Raw genomic sequence first — 19,196 nt, forward strand, 5'->3', positions numbered from 1 at the left:
AAGTACCATGTAGAAACTTTAGCAAATGTAAGTAAGCAAAAGTGAGAAGGTAAAAATTACCCCTAATTCACTACCCTAGTATTTGAGTGATAATTGCACAGTCTTGATTCTTCCTATGAGCTGAGCACTATTCATTATGTGTCTTACCACATTTAACCCTCACAACAAGTGCCTGGGTATTTACCATTATTAAACCCATTTTATAAATGAAGAAACTAAGCAGTTTAGGGGTTAAGAGTATATAGTTCACATTACTCCAGCTAGAAATGGGTAGAGCCAGGATTTAAATCCAGGCAGGGGGACTTCAGGAACTAAGTAAGCCCCTTTTTACTACTTTATACTGACTCTCTTTGTCATGATTAACAGATGTAATATACTCCATACTTTCTCTATGTTTAGATGTGCATAAACATCCATGAACTTTTTAGCTTATTTCTTATACTTAATAATACATCATGAATACATTTCTGTGTAAATGGTACAAAGATGCACATTGTTATTTTGGCCTAGAAATGAAATTGCTAGTTCAAATGTTATAGAAATGTTATATAAATTTTTAGGATTTTAAAAAATTCTGCCCATCAAAAAACTAAAGTCTGTAAGAGAAATCTGACTCTCCTGTTTAGAGTTTTGTATTTAACATATAATAGGCACTCAATAAATAGTAAACAAATTAGTGACTTATAAGATCCATTAATCTAGCTGTCACTCATGTGGTCACACTTACACAGTTGGCCAAAGAACTGGCATATGCCTTATATGACAAAATAATACTGTCAAGAGAAAATATGAGAGGCTTGAGTATGCAGGCAGCTTTGCAAAATTCCACTTGAAATTTTAGAATTTTATTTACAGGCCACTAAGAATGGTGCCAAGATACACAGTTGTAGTTTGCTTTGCTTCCTTATAACTAGTTCCTGGTTAAATATTACTTAAATCCCCAATCCTTATTAATGAAAGATTCTAAAAGAAGTAGACCACAGTCCATCCACTTAAGCAAAATATTTTACAAACATTAAGGTGAAATGCCATGAGGGATTGTATCATTATTTTATAATATCCTCATTCTGTGATTAAATTGATTAGAATAACCTAAATACAAATTGTCACATAACACATAAGAAATGCCCACTGATCACAAAACTAGGGGAAGAAGTTCAGGCTCACTTGCCTAAATTACACAGTGCATATAGAAATACAGTTGTCATAGACCAAATATTATCAAGTAAAAAATTAGCTCTAATAAATAAGTGCATAAAAAATGGATTTCCTTGATGGAAAATTAACATTTAGAATGCACTTACATTAATCATTATTGTCGTAAAAAGAGCATTTAATATAATAATTAATCTCTGAAGTCAGAATTCGAAGGCATATTGAAGAACTTCACTTCCTTAAATTTGAAAATGCAAAAGTATTCAATTTTATTTTCCTCTGCAAGTCAAACAGAGAAATTTGGAAAAAGGAAGGAAGAAATCATACGTTTATATTTTTAAGGTCCACCTAAAAATATTATGTCACCTTAAAACTTAGTGTTTTCCAAGGCATCTTTAGGAGAAATTTAAGTAGTTAATGTACAACTCCTTTCACAGAGGTCTGTTTGTCTTGAACAGAAACCTTTCCAGAGTCCCACAATAAGTAGGGCAATTCATGTTGTTTAGTCCTAGAGCCTTCCCTTCACTGTTAACAATTCCCTACCCAATTTCCTGACTGATTCTGTTTTCCTTTCTGTCGCTTGTATCCTCATGGCTAAGTTTCCCTATCTTCATTATGGTGTGAACCAGACTTCAATAAAAATTTCAGTCTAATGACATTTTCTTTGTCTAGTTAAGCACAGGTTTTCTAAAACTCTAAGTCACCACGTCCAAAAACATATTTGTCTTTCCTTCTCCATTCCTATCACACTTCTAACAATAATGAAACGAAGCTAACTGCTAGGGTAGGTAACCAGTTAATGCCATAAGCTACCTATAAATAAAAACAAGGCAGCCTTGGTGGCTTGAAGTTCAGGCTTTATGTGCTCCAGGCTGTCACTGGAATTACAAGTAGTTGCTCTTAATTTCAAAGGGTGTTGATCTCCCTCAATAAGCAGGACGTGTTTTCATTAAAAGCAGAATGTTAGGGTGTCAAGAGACCTTAATCTTTTATCAGTTGCAGAAGAAACAGTTCTTTGGGAAATACTCAACTCTCTTGAGAAAGACATACTGAAAGATACCTGGTCAGATTTCACGTTTTCTTTTTTCCTTCTTAAATTTTTTTATTGATATATAGTTGATTTACAATGCTATGTTAATGTCTGGTGTGTAGCATAGTTATTCAGTTATATATAGATACATATATATTCATTTTTATATTCTTTTTCAAAATAGGCTATTAAAGATATTGAAAATAGTTCCCTGTGCCATACAATAGGACCTTGTTGGTTATCTATTTTATATAATAGTAGTTAATATCTGAAAATGTCAAACTCTCAATTTATCCCTCCATCACCCTCCTTTTCTCCCTGGTAACCATAAGTTTGTTTTCTATGCCTGGGAGTCTGTTTCTGTTTTATAAATAAGTTCACTTGTGTCATTTTTTCAGATTCCACATACAAGTGATATCATATGATATTTTTCTTTCTCTTTCTGGCTTACTTCACTTAGTATGACGTTCTCCAGATCCATTCATGTTGCTGCAAATGGCATTATTTTATTTGTTTTTATGGCTAAGTAACATTCCATTGTATATATACACACTACATCTTCTTTATCCAATTATCTGTTGATGGATATTTAGGTTACTTCCATGTCTTGGCTATTGTAAACAGTGCTTTCATGAACATTTGGGTGCATGTATCTTTTCGAATTAGAGTTTCCTACGAATATATGCCCAGGAATGGGATTGCTGGATCATAGGGTATGTCTATTTTTAGTTTTTTAAGGAATCTCCATACTGTTTTCCATAATGGCTGCACCAAACTACATTCCCACCAACAGTTAGAGGGGGTTCTCTTTTCTCCAAACCTCTCCAGAATTTGTTTGTGGACTTTTTAATGGTGGCCATTCTGACTCGTATGAGGTTACACCTCATTGTAGCTTTGATTTGCATTTCTCTGATAATTAGTGATATTGAGCCTTTTTCATGCACCTAGCAGCCATTTGCATATCTTCACTAGATAAATGTTTCTTTAGGTCTTCTGCCCATTTTTTGACTGGGTTTTTTTTCTTTTGTTATTGAGTTGTATGAGCTGTTTGTATATTCTGGAAATTAAGCCCTCATCACTTGCAAATATTTTCTTTCATTCCATAAGTTGTCTTTTCATTTTGTTTATAGTTTCCTTTGTTGTGCAAAAGCTTATGAGTTTAATTGGATCCCACTTGTTTATTTTTGCTTTTATTTCTATTGCCTTGGTAGACTGCCCTAGGAGAACATTGCTAAGATTTATATCAGAAAATGTTTTACCTATGTTTTCTTTTAGGAGGTTTATATAAGTGTCTTGTCTCACATTTAAGTCTTTAAGCCATTTTGAGTTTATTTTTGTGTATGGTGAGGGAGTGTTCTAACTGTCTGGCTGGCTGTCCAGCTTTCCCAACACCAATCACAAAGAGGCTCTCTTTTCTTCATTGTATATTCCTGTCTCCTTTGTCAAAGATTAATTGACTGTAGGTGTCTGGGTTTATTTCTAGGCTCTCTATTCTGTTCCATTGATTCATAAATGTCTGGTTTTGTGCCAATATCACACTGTTTTGATTACTATAGATCTGGAGGATTGTCTGAAGTCTGGGAGGGTTATTCCTCCATCTTTGTTCTTTTCCTTCAGTATTGCTTTGGCAATTCTGGGTTTTTTGTGATTCTATATAAATTTTATAATTATTTATTCTAGTTCTGTGAAAATGTCCTGGGTAATTTGACAGGGATTGCATTAAATCTGTAGATTGCTTTGGGTAGTATGGCCATTTTACCAATATTAATTCTTCCAATCCAAGAGTATGGGATATCTTTCCATTTCTTTAAATCATCTTTAATTTCCTTAATCAACATTTTATAGCTCTCTGCATATAAGTCTTTCACTTCCTTGATCAGCTTTATTCCTAAGTATTTTTTGACGCAATTTTAAAAGGGATTTTATTTTTTTAATTTCCTTTTCTGATTATTTCATTGTTATTGTAAAGAAATGCAACAGATTTCTGTGTGTTAATCTTGTATCCTGCCACCTTACTGAATTCATTTATCAGCTCTGGTAGTTTCTACGTGGAGTTTTTAGGATTTTCTATATATAGTATATGTTATCTGCATACAGTGACAATTTTACCTCTTCTCTTCCAATTTAGATCCCTTTTATTTCCTTTTCTTGTCTGACTTGCTATGGATGGGACTTCCAATACTACACTGAATAGAAGTGGTGAGAGTGGCATGATTGTCTTGATCCAGATTTTAACGGGAAGGCTTTCGACTTTTCACCACTGAGTATTATGTTGGCTGTGGGTCTGTCATAAATAGCTTTTATTATGCTGAGGTATATCCCCTCTATACCCATTTTGGTCAGAATTTTTATCATGAATGGATGTTGAGTTTTATCAAATGCTTTTTCTGCATCTATTGAGATGATCATGTGATTTTGTTGATGTGGTGTATCATGTTGACTGATCTGCATATGTTGAACCATTCTTGTGTCCCTGGGATGAATCCAACTTGATCGTAGTGTATGATCTTTTTTATGTGTTGTTGGATTCAATTTGCTAACATTGTGTTGAGAACTTCTGCACCTATGTTCATCAAAGATATTGGCCTGTAATTTTCTTTTTGGGTAGTGTCTTTGTCTGGTTTTGCTATCAGGGTAATGGTGGCTTCGTACAATGAGTTTGGGAGTCTTCTCTCCTCTTCAATCTTTTGAAAGCATTTGAGGACTGGTTTAAGTTCTTTGTATGTTTGGTAGAACTCCCCAGTGAAGCCATCTGATCTTGGACTTTTGTTTGCAAGGAGGTTTTTAAATTACTGATTCTTTTCCACTTCTAGTGATCGGTCTGTTCAAATTATCTATTTCTTCTTGATTCACTTTTGGTGGGCTGTATGTTTCTAGAAACTTGTCCATTTCTTCTAGGTTGATCAATTTTTAGGCATATAATTGGTCATAGCATTCGCATGGTTTTTTGTATTTCTGTGGTGTTTGGTTGTAATTTCTCCATTTTCATTTCTTATTTTGATTGTTTTCAAGTTTTGTTTGTTCTTTTCCTAATTCTTTTAAGTGGTAGGTTAGGTTGTTTTTTTGAGGTTGTTCCTGTTTTTTGAGAAAGGCCTGTTTCACTATGAACTTCCCTCTTAGTACTGCTTTTGCTGCATCCCATAGATTTTGTGTGGTTGTGTTTTCATTGTCATTTATCTCAAGTTATTATTTAATTTCTTCTTTGATTTCATCATTGATCCTTTTTTTTTTAGTAGCATGTTGTTTAGTCTCCATGCAGCTGTTTTTTTTTTCTCCTCATTTCTCTTTCTGTTGTTGATTTCTAGTTTCATAGCATTGTAGTCAGAATAGATGCTTAAAATAATTTCTATGCTCTTAAATTTGTTGAGGCTTCTTTTGTGTCCAAGTATGTGGTCCATCCTAGAGAATGTCCCATGTGTACTTGAAAAGAATGTATATTCGGCTTTTTTTTGGATATAATATCCTGAAAATATAAATTAAGCCTAATTGTCCTATTGTGTCATTTAGTATCTCCATTGCCTTATTGATTTTCTGTCTAGACTATTGTCCAGATGTTAGTAGGATGTTAAAGTCTCCTACTATTATTGTATTCACATCAATTTCTCCCTTTATGTCTGTTAAGTATTTGTTTTACATAATTAAGTGCTCCTACATTGGGTGCATATGAGTGCTTCAATTGTCCCAATTTAGAGACCTAAGACTAAATTATTCTTCTTCCTTGGATTACCACCCCACCGAAATATACCAAAAGTGATAGTTTTTCAAATTAGTTCAGTAAACTATCTAGTACCTGTAAAATTCTAAACTAAATTTACTTAAAATTCTAAACTGTTCCTAAAATGCTAAACTGTTCAGTTAAATTACTGTATTAACTATTCTTTTTAACAGCTAACACTCTGCTAGACTAACCTGGGTCTTTGGTAAACTTAATAAAGGCAAAAAGAATATTTCTTTAAACTGGTAAATTTCCAATAAATCATTTCTTTTCCCTCACAATTAAATGACCCAGATTTCTGACCATGTTAAATAATGAATTAATGTAAAACAAGTCACTGAAAAATACATTTTAACAGAGCAGTATTCACATTCTAGAAGTATTAATATCCCTAGACAATAAAAGGCTTCTAGAGATTCTATCTGTAGCTTTCAGGCCAACAGTAACATAGTCCATTGTAAATTTACCTCAAATATGATGTTGCTATTTAGTGCAATAATTCAGAAAAGTAACTGACCCATCTCCAGACACCTTTGAAAAGCAGAAGCAATGCTCAAAATTCATGCCTTCAAACTATGCTCTGTAGGATCAGCTTTACCTTCTGCTAGAAAAGACTAACTATAAATTATTACATTAAAAAACAAAAATTATAACTCTACTCTGTTCCATAATTGCTGCAGATGAGCTATTAAAATTCTAAACTTATGTAATATTATCATAAAATATGGCATTTTTCTCAAGAAAGCCACAAATTGGATTTGAGCTTATGCACTGTAAAACCCAGATGGTTTGCTTAACTACTCAGACATCCTCAAGTTCAAAAGTTAATTGAACTGAAAACTAAAATTCTGATAATTGATATGCTTTGAGGTACTTAAGCAGAAGGCTAAATTAGCCTCATACATGGGTTGTTAACAGAATTGAGAAACCATAACAATTGGTCAGGAAATACTGGCAAAGTATAAGAAAAGTTTATCTTTTCTATAGGTTAGCTGATTACATGTTACCTGGGCTTTCCATGGTGCTGCTGCTTTTCTTTCTCCATTTTTTAACTTACTGATTCAATATTAGTCACTATTTTACCCAGTTTAACTTGCTCTGGAATTTGAAGAAAAAAAAAAAAAGCTTTAATTGTATACTATTTGTTTTCAAGTTCTTAGTGCATTTTTTGAATTAAATTGCAAATCACAGATTTTTTAATAACAAGAGGTACAACATTGTTCAAAAAAATTACTAACACACAGATACTCCATAAACACATTTGAGTGCTTTTTTCCAACCCATGCTCCTCAGATGTTTTGCAATTACTAAAATTTAGGAGTAGAAGTATAGAGTAAATGAATATCAGATATCAGAAAGAAGACAGCTTCCAGAGAAATGTCTGCAAGAGTATATAGCACATACTAGTGAATGCAAGCACCCTCGTTTATACATATCAGCATTATTATCATCTTTATCTTCATAAGACTTAGTTTTTATAGGAGAGCTTGCTATTTTAAAATAATGTAGAAATCATTAATTAATATAAATAGGGGCACTGAGCTCTCCAGAAGTCTCTTCCATTTGATAGAAAGACTAACTCCAGAAAAGGCAAAGCTTTGTTTTTAAAAAAAATTGAGTTTGAGTCTAAAACAAACTTAGATAAATATTTTTTAAGTATCTGTTACTTTCTATTTTGTACAGATAATGGGGCCAACACATAGTTTGAAACACTGCAATAATATATTGTCATATATCTATTAAGGACCTGCTAGCTACCAGCTCAAGTATAATAAAAAGATAGTAAAGATACAGACAACATATGAGATAAAACACTCTGTTTCAGAAATATTTACAAACTTGTTGGTGTGTCAGTGCTAACAAAAGAGCACAGTCGACAGAATTATGTAATTTAGACTTAAAATGAATAACAAAGAATATAAAAAATTTGTAGACATGGAAAGCAGAATGCTTTACTGACTTTTTTTTATTGAAGTATAGTCAGTTTACAATGTTGTGTCAATTTCTGGTGTACAGCATAATGTTTCAGTCATACATGTACATTCATAAATTTTCATATTCTTTTTCATTATAGATTACTACAAGATATTGAATGTAGTTCCCTGTGCTATACAGTAGAAACCTGTTGTTTATTTTGTTTTTTTAATGGGAGAGGTAATTAGATTTCTTTCTTTGTTTATTTAATGGAAGTACTGGGAATTGAACCCAAGACCTCATGCATGCTAGGCATGCACTCTACCACTAAGCTATGCCTTCACCCCTATCTATTTATGTATAGTTATATAGTAGTTAGTATCTGCAAATCTGCAATTTATCCCTTCCTACCACCTTTCTCCTCTGGTAACCATAAATTTGTTTTCTATGTCTGGGAATCTGTTTCTGTTTTATAAATAAGTTCATTTGTGTCATTTTTTTAGATTCCACATATAAGTGATATATGCTATTTTTCTTTCACTTTCTGGCTTACTTCACTTAGTATAATCATCTCCCAGTCCATCCATGTTGCTTCACATGGCATTATTTTATTCCTTTTTATGGCTGAGTAGTATTCCATTATATACATACCACAACTTCTTTATCTAGTCATCTGTCAATGGCAATAGGATCTAATTGAATTTATAAGCTTTTGCACAACAAAAGAAACTGTAAACAAAATGAAAAAACAACCTACAGAATGAGAGAAAATATCTACAAATGATGTGACTGACAAGGGCTTAATTTCCATAATTTATAAACAGTTCATACAACTTAGTAACAAAAAAACAAATAACCCAATCCAAAAAATGACAGAAGACCTAAACAAGATTTTCCCCAATGAAGATAGACACATGGTTAATAGGCACATGAAAAAATGCTCAATATCACTAATTATCAGAGAAATGAAAATCAAAGCTACAATGAGGTATCACCTCATACCAGTCAGAATGGCCACCATTAAAAAGTCCACAAACAATAAATGTTGGAGAGGGTGTGGAGAAAAGGGAACCCTCCTACACTATTGGTGGGAAGGTAGTTTGGTGCAGCCAGTATGCAAAACAGTATGGAGATTCCTTAAAAAACTAAAAATAGTGTTACTCTATGATCCAACATTATCACTCCTGGGCATATATTCAGAGGAAATTCCAATTTGAAAAGATGCATGCACCCCAATGTTCATAGCAGCACTCTTTACAATGGCCAAGACATGGAAGCAACCTAAGTGTACATCAACAGATGACTGGATAAAGAAGTTGTGGTATATTGACTATAATATACCAGGGTACTAGTTAGCATTCCCTATGAATAATCTCACACTTAAGCCTCAAAACCTTTTTTCTTTTTTTTTGTGTATTTTTTGAAGTACTGTGATTATTCCCTTTTATACATTGGGGAAGCAGTTTACCCAAGATCTTGTCAGTTAAATGGTACAGAGCCAAGGCTCAAACCTGTATCCTTCTAACTGTAAGTTCACCCTTTTTCATTCTGCTCTACCATCCCCTGCAGACCTCATGGGGCCTCAGGTGCCTAATTATGGAAAGAGGATAATTTCTGCCTTGCTTATTTTGGAGGGTGATTATAGAGCTCAAAAGACACACTTTATATAAAAGTTGAGAAATATCATACTAAGGTGAAGAAGTAGAGAAAGAATTTATAAGTTTGGGTCTTAAAAATATCAACATTTAAAAATATTTGCCATATGCTAAGTGTGCTAATTGCTATATATGGATTATCATATTTCATTCTCCCAACCACCCCATAAATTAGGTACCATTATTATCCCCATTTTACAGATGAGGAAACTGAAGTGAAGTAGAGATTAATTTTCCCAAGGTTATACAGCTAACAGTAAGTGGAGGCAATATTCAAAGCCAGGCAGGTAGTCCCTATAGCCTGCATTCTTAATCACTATGATACCCAATATGCTTATTTGTTTATTTTACTTATTTAAGGACTATCCACTTAGTGAAAATTGTTATGCTAACTCCTAGGTAGGGGAGATATACGATATAGTGATTAATAAAACAGGATTGCCACTCTCCATGGACAGTATGGCTAATAGTGAAAATCACTGCAGAAAAGGGAAGAAAAAGGATGAGGGGAAAGGTCATGAGATGTGCAACTAAGAGATCTAGAGAGCAAATTTTACACTGATGCTAAAGGAACTAAGCTTGTGTTACTATAATAATTAATAAAGCAAAAGATATGCCCATTTTGAGGCAAAAATGTTTGTTAAAAACTTTAGGCATAATCCATTTAAATGATAAACTGAAATCTCTCTACAGTACCATTTAATTAAATCATCTTAGTACTTCATCTGAAACAGAAAATAAGCGCAGTTATACCCTTTAAAAAATAGGATAGAGTTAAAGGAGATTTCTAGAAAGGCAATTAAAGCGTATGGAAACCCTATATTACTTCTAATTAGTGTAGATAAGCCTTTGGATGGGGAACAAGACTCACTGTATGATTTTAGGCAAACTGTAACATATCTGAGTTCATAATTATTCCCTTTATGTAAAATCTAGTCTTTAAACTAATACACCAAACTCTAGAATTTCAGTTCTGGGACATAAATTATAAATCACTTCTGGTTAAAATAATTAGTAAGTCGTAGACAAGGAGACTAGGAAAAGAAAATACAGGTAAAGCAGTGAGTATCTGGCAGCTTTTGTAATGAAATCAAACAAATGGAACATAAGGCATTAGAACTTTCAACCAAAGGACTCTAGTCCTGAATACAATTTTCCATGCTTTCCCAAGAGTTCAGCTAGAATCAGTTATTCTTTCACCTGGAATCAATTATCCATTCAAATTCCTCCACTTCCAACTATTACCCTGTTTCCTTCATGGGTTCATTTTGCTTTGACCACTTCCCACTGTTGTGTATGACCCCAAGCTCTTTCGTTGGCTGCTTTCTAACCCTCTACTTGAATGATTTGGTCCACTCCCACAGCTATATTTGTCACTTAAATGTGGATGCCTCACAAAATGTATATATCTTGCTCAGAGCACCCTCAAGTGCTAAATTTGAATAACCAACAATCTCTATATGTACATCCCAAAGACATCCCAATCAACATGTCCCTCTCACAATTAATGACACTATCATCCATCCATAAACTCAGAAATCCTTTCTACTATTCACTCTCCCTCAGCCTCCTCATACAATCAGTCATCTAATCCCTTCCACCCTTTCCCACTCAGAATACCTCAACACAGACCTTGATTATCTCTCCTCTGGAATACTAATGGCTTCCTCACTTGGATTCCTGCCTCCAACCGTGAGACTCTTCAATCCATCATCCTCCATACTTTCCATAAATAATCTTTGATTTCCAAATTATGGGATTTTAAATTATCATTGTTATTATTTTTAATTTAATTTATCTGTCATCAGAGAACATGAGTTATATATATTCAAATTCTTTGAAATTAATTGACTCCTACTATACAGATCAATGTATAGTTAATTTTCATAATGTTCCATACTTGTCTGAAAATGTATATCCTCTAACATTGTTGTTCTGTATTCAGCTAATAAATTAAGCTTCTTAATTTAGTTGTTTAAATCAAATACTTTGTAGCCTTACTGATATATGTATATGCATACACCTTTAAAAATATATGTGTATACACAATTTTTTTGGCTGGACAATTTGAAAGTAAGTTGCAAACAGTATGACATTTCACCCCTAAATAACACATCTAAAGCTCCTAAAAACAAGCACATCTCCTATATATTCATAATACCTACTGAAGAAATTAACATTGACACAGTAAGATTATCTAAGGCATATCTGTATACAAGTTCCCCTAATTGTCCCCAAAACATCCTTTGTAGTTGTTTGATTTTTTTTTTCATTCCAGGCTCTAATCAAAGATCATATATATCTCTCTTAGATCTATTTTAACCTAGAAATGCCATGTCGAATACAGTGACCACCAGCATATGAATACTGAGTGCTTAAAATATGACTACTCTGAATTAAGATGTAAGTATAGGATACAGTCTAATTTTCTAAGATTTACTACATGTAAATGTAGTACATGTAAATAATTTTATAGTAATTAAATGTTTAAATAATATTTTCATATATTAAATTAAATAAGATATATCATTGAAATTAATTTCATGTTTCTCTTTACCTTTTTAATAAGACCACAAGAAAATTTTAAATTGTATTTGTAGCTTGCATTGTCTTTCAACTAGGTAACAGTGACCTCCTACCCTTTTTCATCTTTTTTGACATAGATATTCTTGAAAGCAATCTGAACTCTTCTCACTGTTTCTTTATGACTAGATTGAAATTAAATACTTTTGACAGGAATAGTACATATGTGATATGGTATCCTTCCTATTACATCTCACCAAAAGATGTTGCTAAATTTTAGCATTTTATTCAGGTGGTAACTGCCAATTATTTCTATTATAAAGATGTATTTCTCCCTTAGTCATTAAGAAATAATTTCTGGTTGATACTTTAGCTGTTCCCCAATCACCTTTTCTAAAAAAAGATTTCAACATCCAGTAATTACTCTCGCCTAAGTCAGTCATTACACTGGAAATTACAAAATGCTGTTTTTTGTAATTCTATCATGACTTCTACATTTATAAACTGGCATTAATCTGTAAAGGATTTTCTTCTTTTCCCTTTTTCCTCCTTTTGGGGACACATTAATTCATTTTTTAACTCAGTGTGTTATAATCTACTTCCACCATTATTCTGTTTGGTGCTCATAATGCCAAAATTGGCCAGTCAGTTCCTCTACCATTTTCACCTATCTCCATTAGTCTTTAGCCATTTCTTCCTTTTTGCCACAGTGAGAGTTTTAGGCTCACTTTGTCCTTTCTCTGTCCCAGACCTGGAATCAGATCTCCAAGAAGCAACTGTCATTATATCTTCTAAAATTACTTTTTCCTCATTCTCTAGTGTTTCCTAATTGAAAAATCCTGGTTAGATTTATGTTAAAAAGTTTTCCATATACTCTCCAGAGCTCTTAGTCTTTCATATTTTCCCTTTCTTTGTGCTTCATTTTGTAAATTTCTCAAGATACCTTTTCTACTTTACTGATTCTATGTTCAGGTCTACTAAATCTGTACTTAAGAACTTACATTTCTTATTTAAATTATTATATATTTATTTCTAGAAGTTCTTTTAGTTTTTATCGAATCTTCCTGAACATTTTAATAGTCTCTAGCTCATTCGTACTTTTATACTTTTAATTTTTAAACATATTAAGCATACTTATTTTCTATTTTATACCAGACAATTCTAGTATCTACGGTCTTTGAAAGTCTAATTTCATTTTGGGGGAGCTGAAGGGCTAAGTTTCTCACTCACAGCAACTAATTTCTTCATGCAGTTTGTGATATTTTTAAATTGTAAACTTATATTATGTAGGAATGAGAATTGTTTCCAAACTGAGGTTAAGATCCATTCCTTAAGAAATAATTTGTTTTTCCTTCAGGCAGTTGAAGGAACTTTCAACTCATACTAACATTAAACTAATTTCTCACTTAAGATTTTTGAAATACTGCTAATATGGATTCTGATTCAATCCGAGGTAAGCTTATGTGTGGTTATGAATTACAAAATTTCTTTTTTTCTCTTCTTTCAGTACCAAAGCTGAGACAGTCAGGTTTGTTTCATTTTTCCTTCTTACAAAGCAAGGCTTTTTTATTTTCCTGGTTTAGTCTTTCATTGATGGCCCCACCTTTTGGGGAAGTCTTAGATTTGGCGGAGTCTCTGACCTGTCTTCCCATCTTGCATGTGTCACAAGTATTTTCTCTGAGACTTGCACGTGGAAGGTGCAATGAAAACGAAAGCTCAGGGCCACCAGAGACATGCAGGAACTACCAGGAAAAGAAGCTAGGCTCTGCCCTAAATACCTCTTTAGATTTGTTCTTCTGTTTTTTTTTTTTTTTTTTTTTTTCCATTCTGGATTCTCAGATGCTCTATAAAAATGTGTTGAATGAAGGAATGCCTGTTCTGCTAGTCATTTAGGATTCAAGATGCAACTTGGGGAACACTATTTGGCCTACCTCCCCCTTATTAATTTGTAAACTCTGTGATGATGTCCCTGGGACTTATTCCCCTTGAATCTTCAGCCTCTCATTGTAATATCTAACACATTCATCATATATTTGTTATACAAATCAATCAATAAAATATTTAATGATTCTTATTCAGTTACATAGAATTTTTAATATTATTGCTTTTTGTTTGCCAGTGACATGGATTAATTTCTTTCAATTTTTTTCAGATATGATTGATACTATATATATATTCCTCTTTCAACTGATTCCCATTTCTAACCCAACTTTTATAAACCTTCTCTCACTTTCACAAAAAAAAAAAAAAAAAAAAAAGGAGCTCTAGTTCAGGTAGCTAGAAGTAGCCTATCTTAAATCTTAAATAATAAACTGCAACAATGTAAGTTACTAGAAACTAGTTTTCTAGAATTTAGTTTTAATAATTCAGAAATTGAATATCATAAAAAGAAGTGTGTTCCCCATCACAGGTGTCTCCTGCAGAGATTGGACAGGAACTTTCCAGAAAATATTATAAAAGGGATTTTATATCATGAAAATAGTTGAGCTAGAATAGTGTTAAGGTCTCTTCTATGCAGAGACGTAATGATACTACGAAAGTGATTCACACAGGTTAGTTAAAATCAGATCCTTTTCATTCAAAAAAATGAGATTTTAGATTTTTTTTATTGAGTGATTATAAAATACTTATCTTACCTTTCTTTTTAAGAGCTACTATTTAAATCCTATTCAATTTTATATGAAGTAATTATAATAAAATTTAAAACATTAAGTTTTAAATTTATAGACAGATTCATTAGTCAAGATTAACAGATTGCAATTTACTGAAATTTCACATTCTAGTGTGTGGGCTGGGTGGATGTCATATAACTTTCTACTGTTGGAATTTCCAGCACATGTGTGTTATATAGAATGCCAATTCCTCAGTAAATTGTAAACTCTTTCATGGTCTCTTGAGGACAAGGACTTTATTTTTATCCATCATCCACTTATTCAATCATTCATTCAACAAATATTCACCAAATTCCTATAATGAGACAGGCAGTCTGCTGGGCATCAGGGATGCAAAAAATAATCAGGGGATTATGAAGGCTACATTCTAGGGAATTATATTAACTAAATAATTAAACAGTTATACAAATAATTGAGTAATTCCAATTGCAGTGCTATGACTATTTCTATTATCTCATAAATTTAAGACAAAGAATAAAACATATCCCTTAGCTTTTGTAACTGGGAGGTTATTGCTGGACAGTTTAATGGAAAGATGGGAGTGGAAGCAAGATTTCACTGCTTTGAAGGAATAGTTATTGGAGATTACAAAGTAGACTCTCTTCAAGACATGTGGTTTGAAGAGAAGAAGAGTGATGAAATCATCACCATAGGGAAATAAGTTTGAGAACAGAATGTTTTCATGTCATTATATTCTTAAGATAAGAGAGACTTTAAGATGCTTATATATTATAGGAAAGGAGAAAGTGGAGATATAGAAGAAAGTAAATAATGTGTAACAGATGAGGTAGGTTCCACAGAGAAGAGAAAGGATGGGATAGAATTTAGCTAGAGAAAATAGGCATCTTCTGAAAGAAAAAGGTAGATAAGATTTTAGGTGGCTATTAATAAATTCTCAGCAAGTTCATCAAGATATTTATTTCCTCCATGAAGTAGGAGGCAAGGCTATTTACTGAGAGGAGAGGACAGAAATTTAATAAGGGTCTCCAGGACAGTGTAAAGACTTGAAATAAATAGTAAACGGGGTGGGTAAAAGAACTAACCAAGGTCAAATAAAAGGTTTTAACTGTGATTACCACTTAATGCAGTCACCATCACAGCTCACACTCCAAAACAAAACATAACAAAAACCTCTCTAGCTACTGTTCAATTTTTCTTTGCTTTACAGCAAACTTTAAACTGGCTGTCTACACACAAACTGTGTGCCCTTCCTCACCCTGTTCAGTCTTCAGTCCACCGGGAATCCAGCTCGCACAGTCGTCACTTACCAAGGATGCAGTAACACCACGGTAGCACACACACTGGACATATCTCTGCATTTTACTGGGCCTTCAGCAGTACACAATGGCAACAGTGGTTCTCTTGTGCAGGGATTATATGACAACAATTTCTCCTGGTTTTGGTCTTGTGAAAACCCAGCTGCTCATTTTCAGTCTCCTCTGCTGACCCTCCTTCTATCAGACCTCTAAAAGATGGAGAGCCGTGGGCCTCTACCAGAAGCCCTTTTGTTTGTATTAACCTCACTTGTTCCCTAGGAGATTTCAAACAGTTCCTTGGGTAAATGTGTCCACACACCAGTGACTCTAAAACTTTATCCTCCAGGCCATACTGTGTTCAAAACTTCAGACTCATGTATACAATCGTCTTACATGTGAAGCTGAATGTTAATAAGTATTTCAAATATAACATATTTAATAAAACTCTTGATTTTCCCCTTCAAAAACTGTTCTTTCTTGTCTTTCTTGTGTCAGTAAATGACACCACCATACGCCCACCAACTCAAACAAGAAATCCGTAACTAAAATATATCTCAAATTTTCCCATTTCTCTCCAATTTCACCACCACCACAATAATTGCCACAATCATGCTGCATAACAAACCAAACCAAAACTCGGTGGATTACAAGTTTAGATTTTTTTGCTCAGAGTTCTCTGACTTGGCCAGAGCTGCTCTGCTTCAGGCTGTGAGGCAGCTGGCATAGAGGGGCCACGCTGGAGGGGTGCAGCTACTTGGGACATGGTCTTTTTGTGACAGACCAAGAAGTATAAGAGACAAGTTAAACCACTAACATATTTAAAACTACTGCTTGCAACACATCTTCTCACCTCCTGTTGGCCGAAGCAAGCACATGGCCCATCTCAAAGTCAGCGGGGCAGGAGAGCATATTCCAACCCAGGGTGGAGGAGGAAGAGAGTGGATATGTGTTGAACAATAACCCAATCTAAGCCAACATTATCTTTTGCCAGAACTGAAAACTAGCTTCCTAATTAGTCTCCTGTTTTCTCTCTGGCCTCCATTTACCCCATTCTATACATACAGGTCAACTTATCTTTTTTAAAATGGAAATCTGATCACATTTGCCTCAAAACTATTCAATGACTTTCCACTGCTCTTAAAATAAAAAGCAGTTCCTTGCCATTACCTCAGGGCCATACATCGTTTGATTCTTACCCATCTCTCTCACATGGTTTCACATGGCTTATTTTCTCAGCCACTATATGACAGCCACAATGGTTTATTTTCAAGACCCTGAATAAGTCAATTCCTGCCCCTTCTTGGGGCTTCTTCACTGCCTGGATTTCTCTTCATACTGCTGCCAGTGATGTGCTGCAGCTGACTTGTACCAGCTTTCAAGAGTCAACTGTTAAATTTTTTTAAATTTTGCCATCCAGAGGTTAAGCCCTGGGTAGCCCGAAATCACTCACAGTGGAAATATTTACACCATGAAAGTTAAGATGTGTTATATCAGGCTTCCTCCCACCCCTAGACAGCTAGTTTACCAGCACACTACTGGTCTTCCTTTCCTTCAGATCTCAGATCAAATATAAGTTTCTCAGAGACACTTCTATGACATCTGCATCTAAAGTATGTCCCCACAGTCTATTGTATCACTCTGTTTTCTTCACTGTGATCTTTACATTTTGTGATTATCTTGCTTTATCTGTTTGTTTGCTTTTTGCCTATCCTCTCCCAGCAGAATATAAGCTCCATTTTCACAATGATAACATTACTGTCAGGAAGAGTGACTGGCATATAATAGATGCTTAGTAAATACTTATTAAATAAATGAATGAATTTTTTCACTGGTATGTTATAAGCTGGTTAAGAATGGAAAATTTTTGATCCCTAACTCACACATAGCATTATAAATCAGCAGCCAAATAAATATTAATTGAATAAATAAAATAACGTGTTTATTAGGTACAGATGTAATGAATTTCAGATGTCATGTCAGAGAGGGAAGAAAAGATATTTGCGCTAGACAGGTTGTCTGAATACTTCAGATTTCTCTTAAGTTCCTCTTCTCCATCCTGATGTAGTTATTATTGTCTAATATAATATCCTTCAATTAACAAATTGTTATCGACTACCTTCCTCAATCATGTGTCAGAGACCATGGAGGTTAGAAGACAAGGGGAAAACACCATCACCACTTTCTGAAAGCTTATATCCTATTAATCCCACAGTAATTGTACTCATTCATTTATCTATTGAACAAATATCTCAGTACCTAGCCTAGTACATATTAGGTACTCAATAAATGCTGAATGAACAAACAGATCTCAGCCAGGAACTAAAAGTAGAGTTGAATTAAATCCAGAGAATATGTAGTTCTCTGTGATGTCAGCAGAACTGGAAGTTAATCCGTGTTTTTTCAGTACAATTTAACTCCACTATTTTAGGCCTCAATAAAACAACAGTGTGAAATGTTTTTAAAACCATTTTTAAATGTTTTAAAAAACAATGAACAAATAACTATTTTCAGGAATACAAAATATAATGTAATAGCAATGAAAAGGAAGACAAAAATTATACAATTCCAATAAGCTTTAAGACATTTTACTCAAGTATAATCAATCAATTCAATATCTACCAGGTACAAATTATTACATTAATTAATATATTTCAGGTATGGGAATCTCATCCTCCAGGTGGGTAAATTATATTATTTACAAGGGGTAACACAGAAGAAGTGGTTGAGAAAGCAGATAGACTTGAGGGGGCATAAATTTGAACTTTTTCACCAGTATGACACTCAGCAAGTTACGTTATGTCTGTGTTGAGCTGCTTCATTTGTAAATGTGTATGATGATAATAGGTTGCCGTGAAGACTGGGTGAATAATACATGCAAAATACTTAGCACAATGCCTGGTACATAGTAAGTGCTCAGTAAAATTAGTGAAGGTAATGGTCATAATGATGAGAATTATAACATGACATTGATTATATCTATACAGGAAATGAAGCAGACATAACATGTTACAAAGTGGAGTATGGAAGTGCCATAAGATAAAGTGCTACCAAAATATTGTACCAAGTATGTAAACTTTTAGTAACAGCACAACAGATTAAAAACAAAACAGAAAGTCGTATCATGCTAAATAAATATTCCTATGCCTAAAATTTCTCCATCAAGCATTCACTTCTCTTATCCAGTCATAAAATACAACAGTACTCATCAAGCCTTTGGCAAATTAAGCAGCATACATTATTCCCCAAAAGGAAGAAAATGCCAGTCACCACCCTCTA

Source organism: Camelus dromedarius, unplaced genomic scaffold (assembly GCF_036321535.1).
Source record: "Camelus dromedarius isolate mCamDro1 unplaced genomic scaffold, mCamDro1.pat HAP1_SCAFFOLD_45, whole genome shotgun sequence".
Lineage (NCBI taxonomy): Eukaryota > Metazoa > Chordata > Mammalia > Artiodactyla > Camelidae > Camelus > Camelus dromedarius.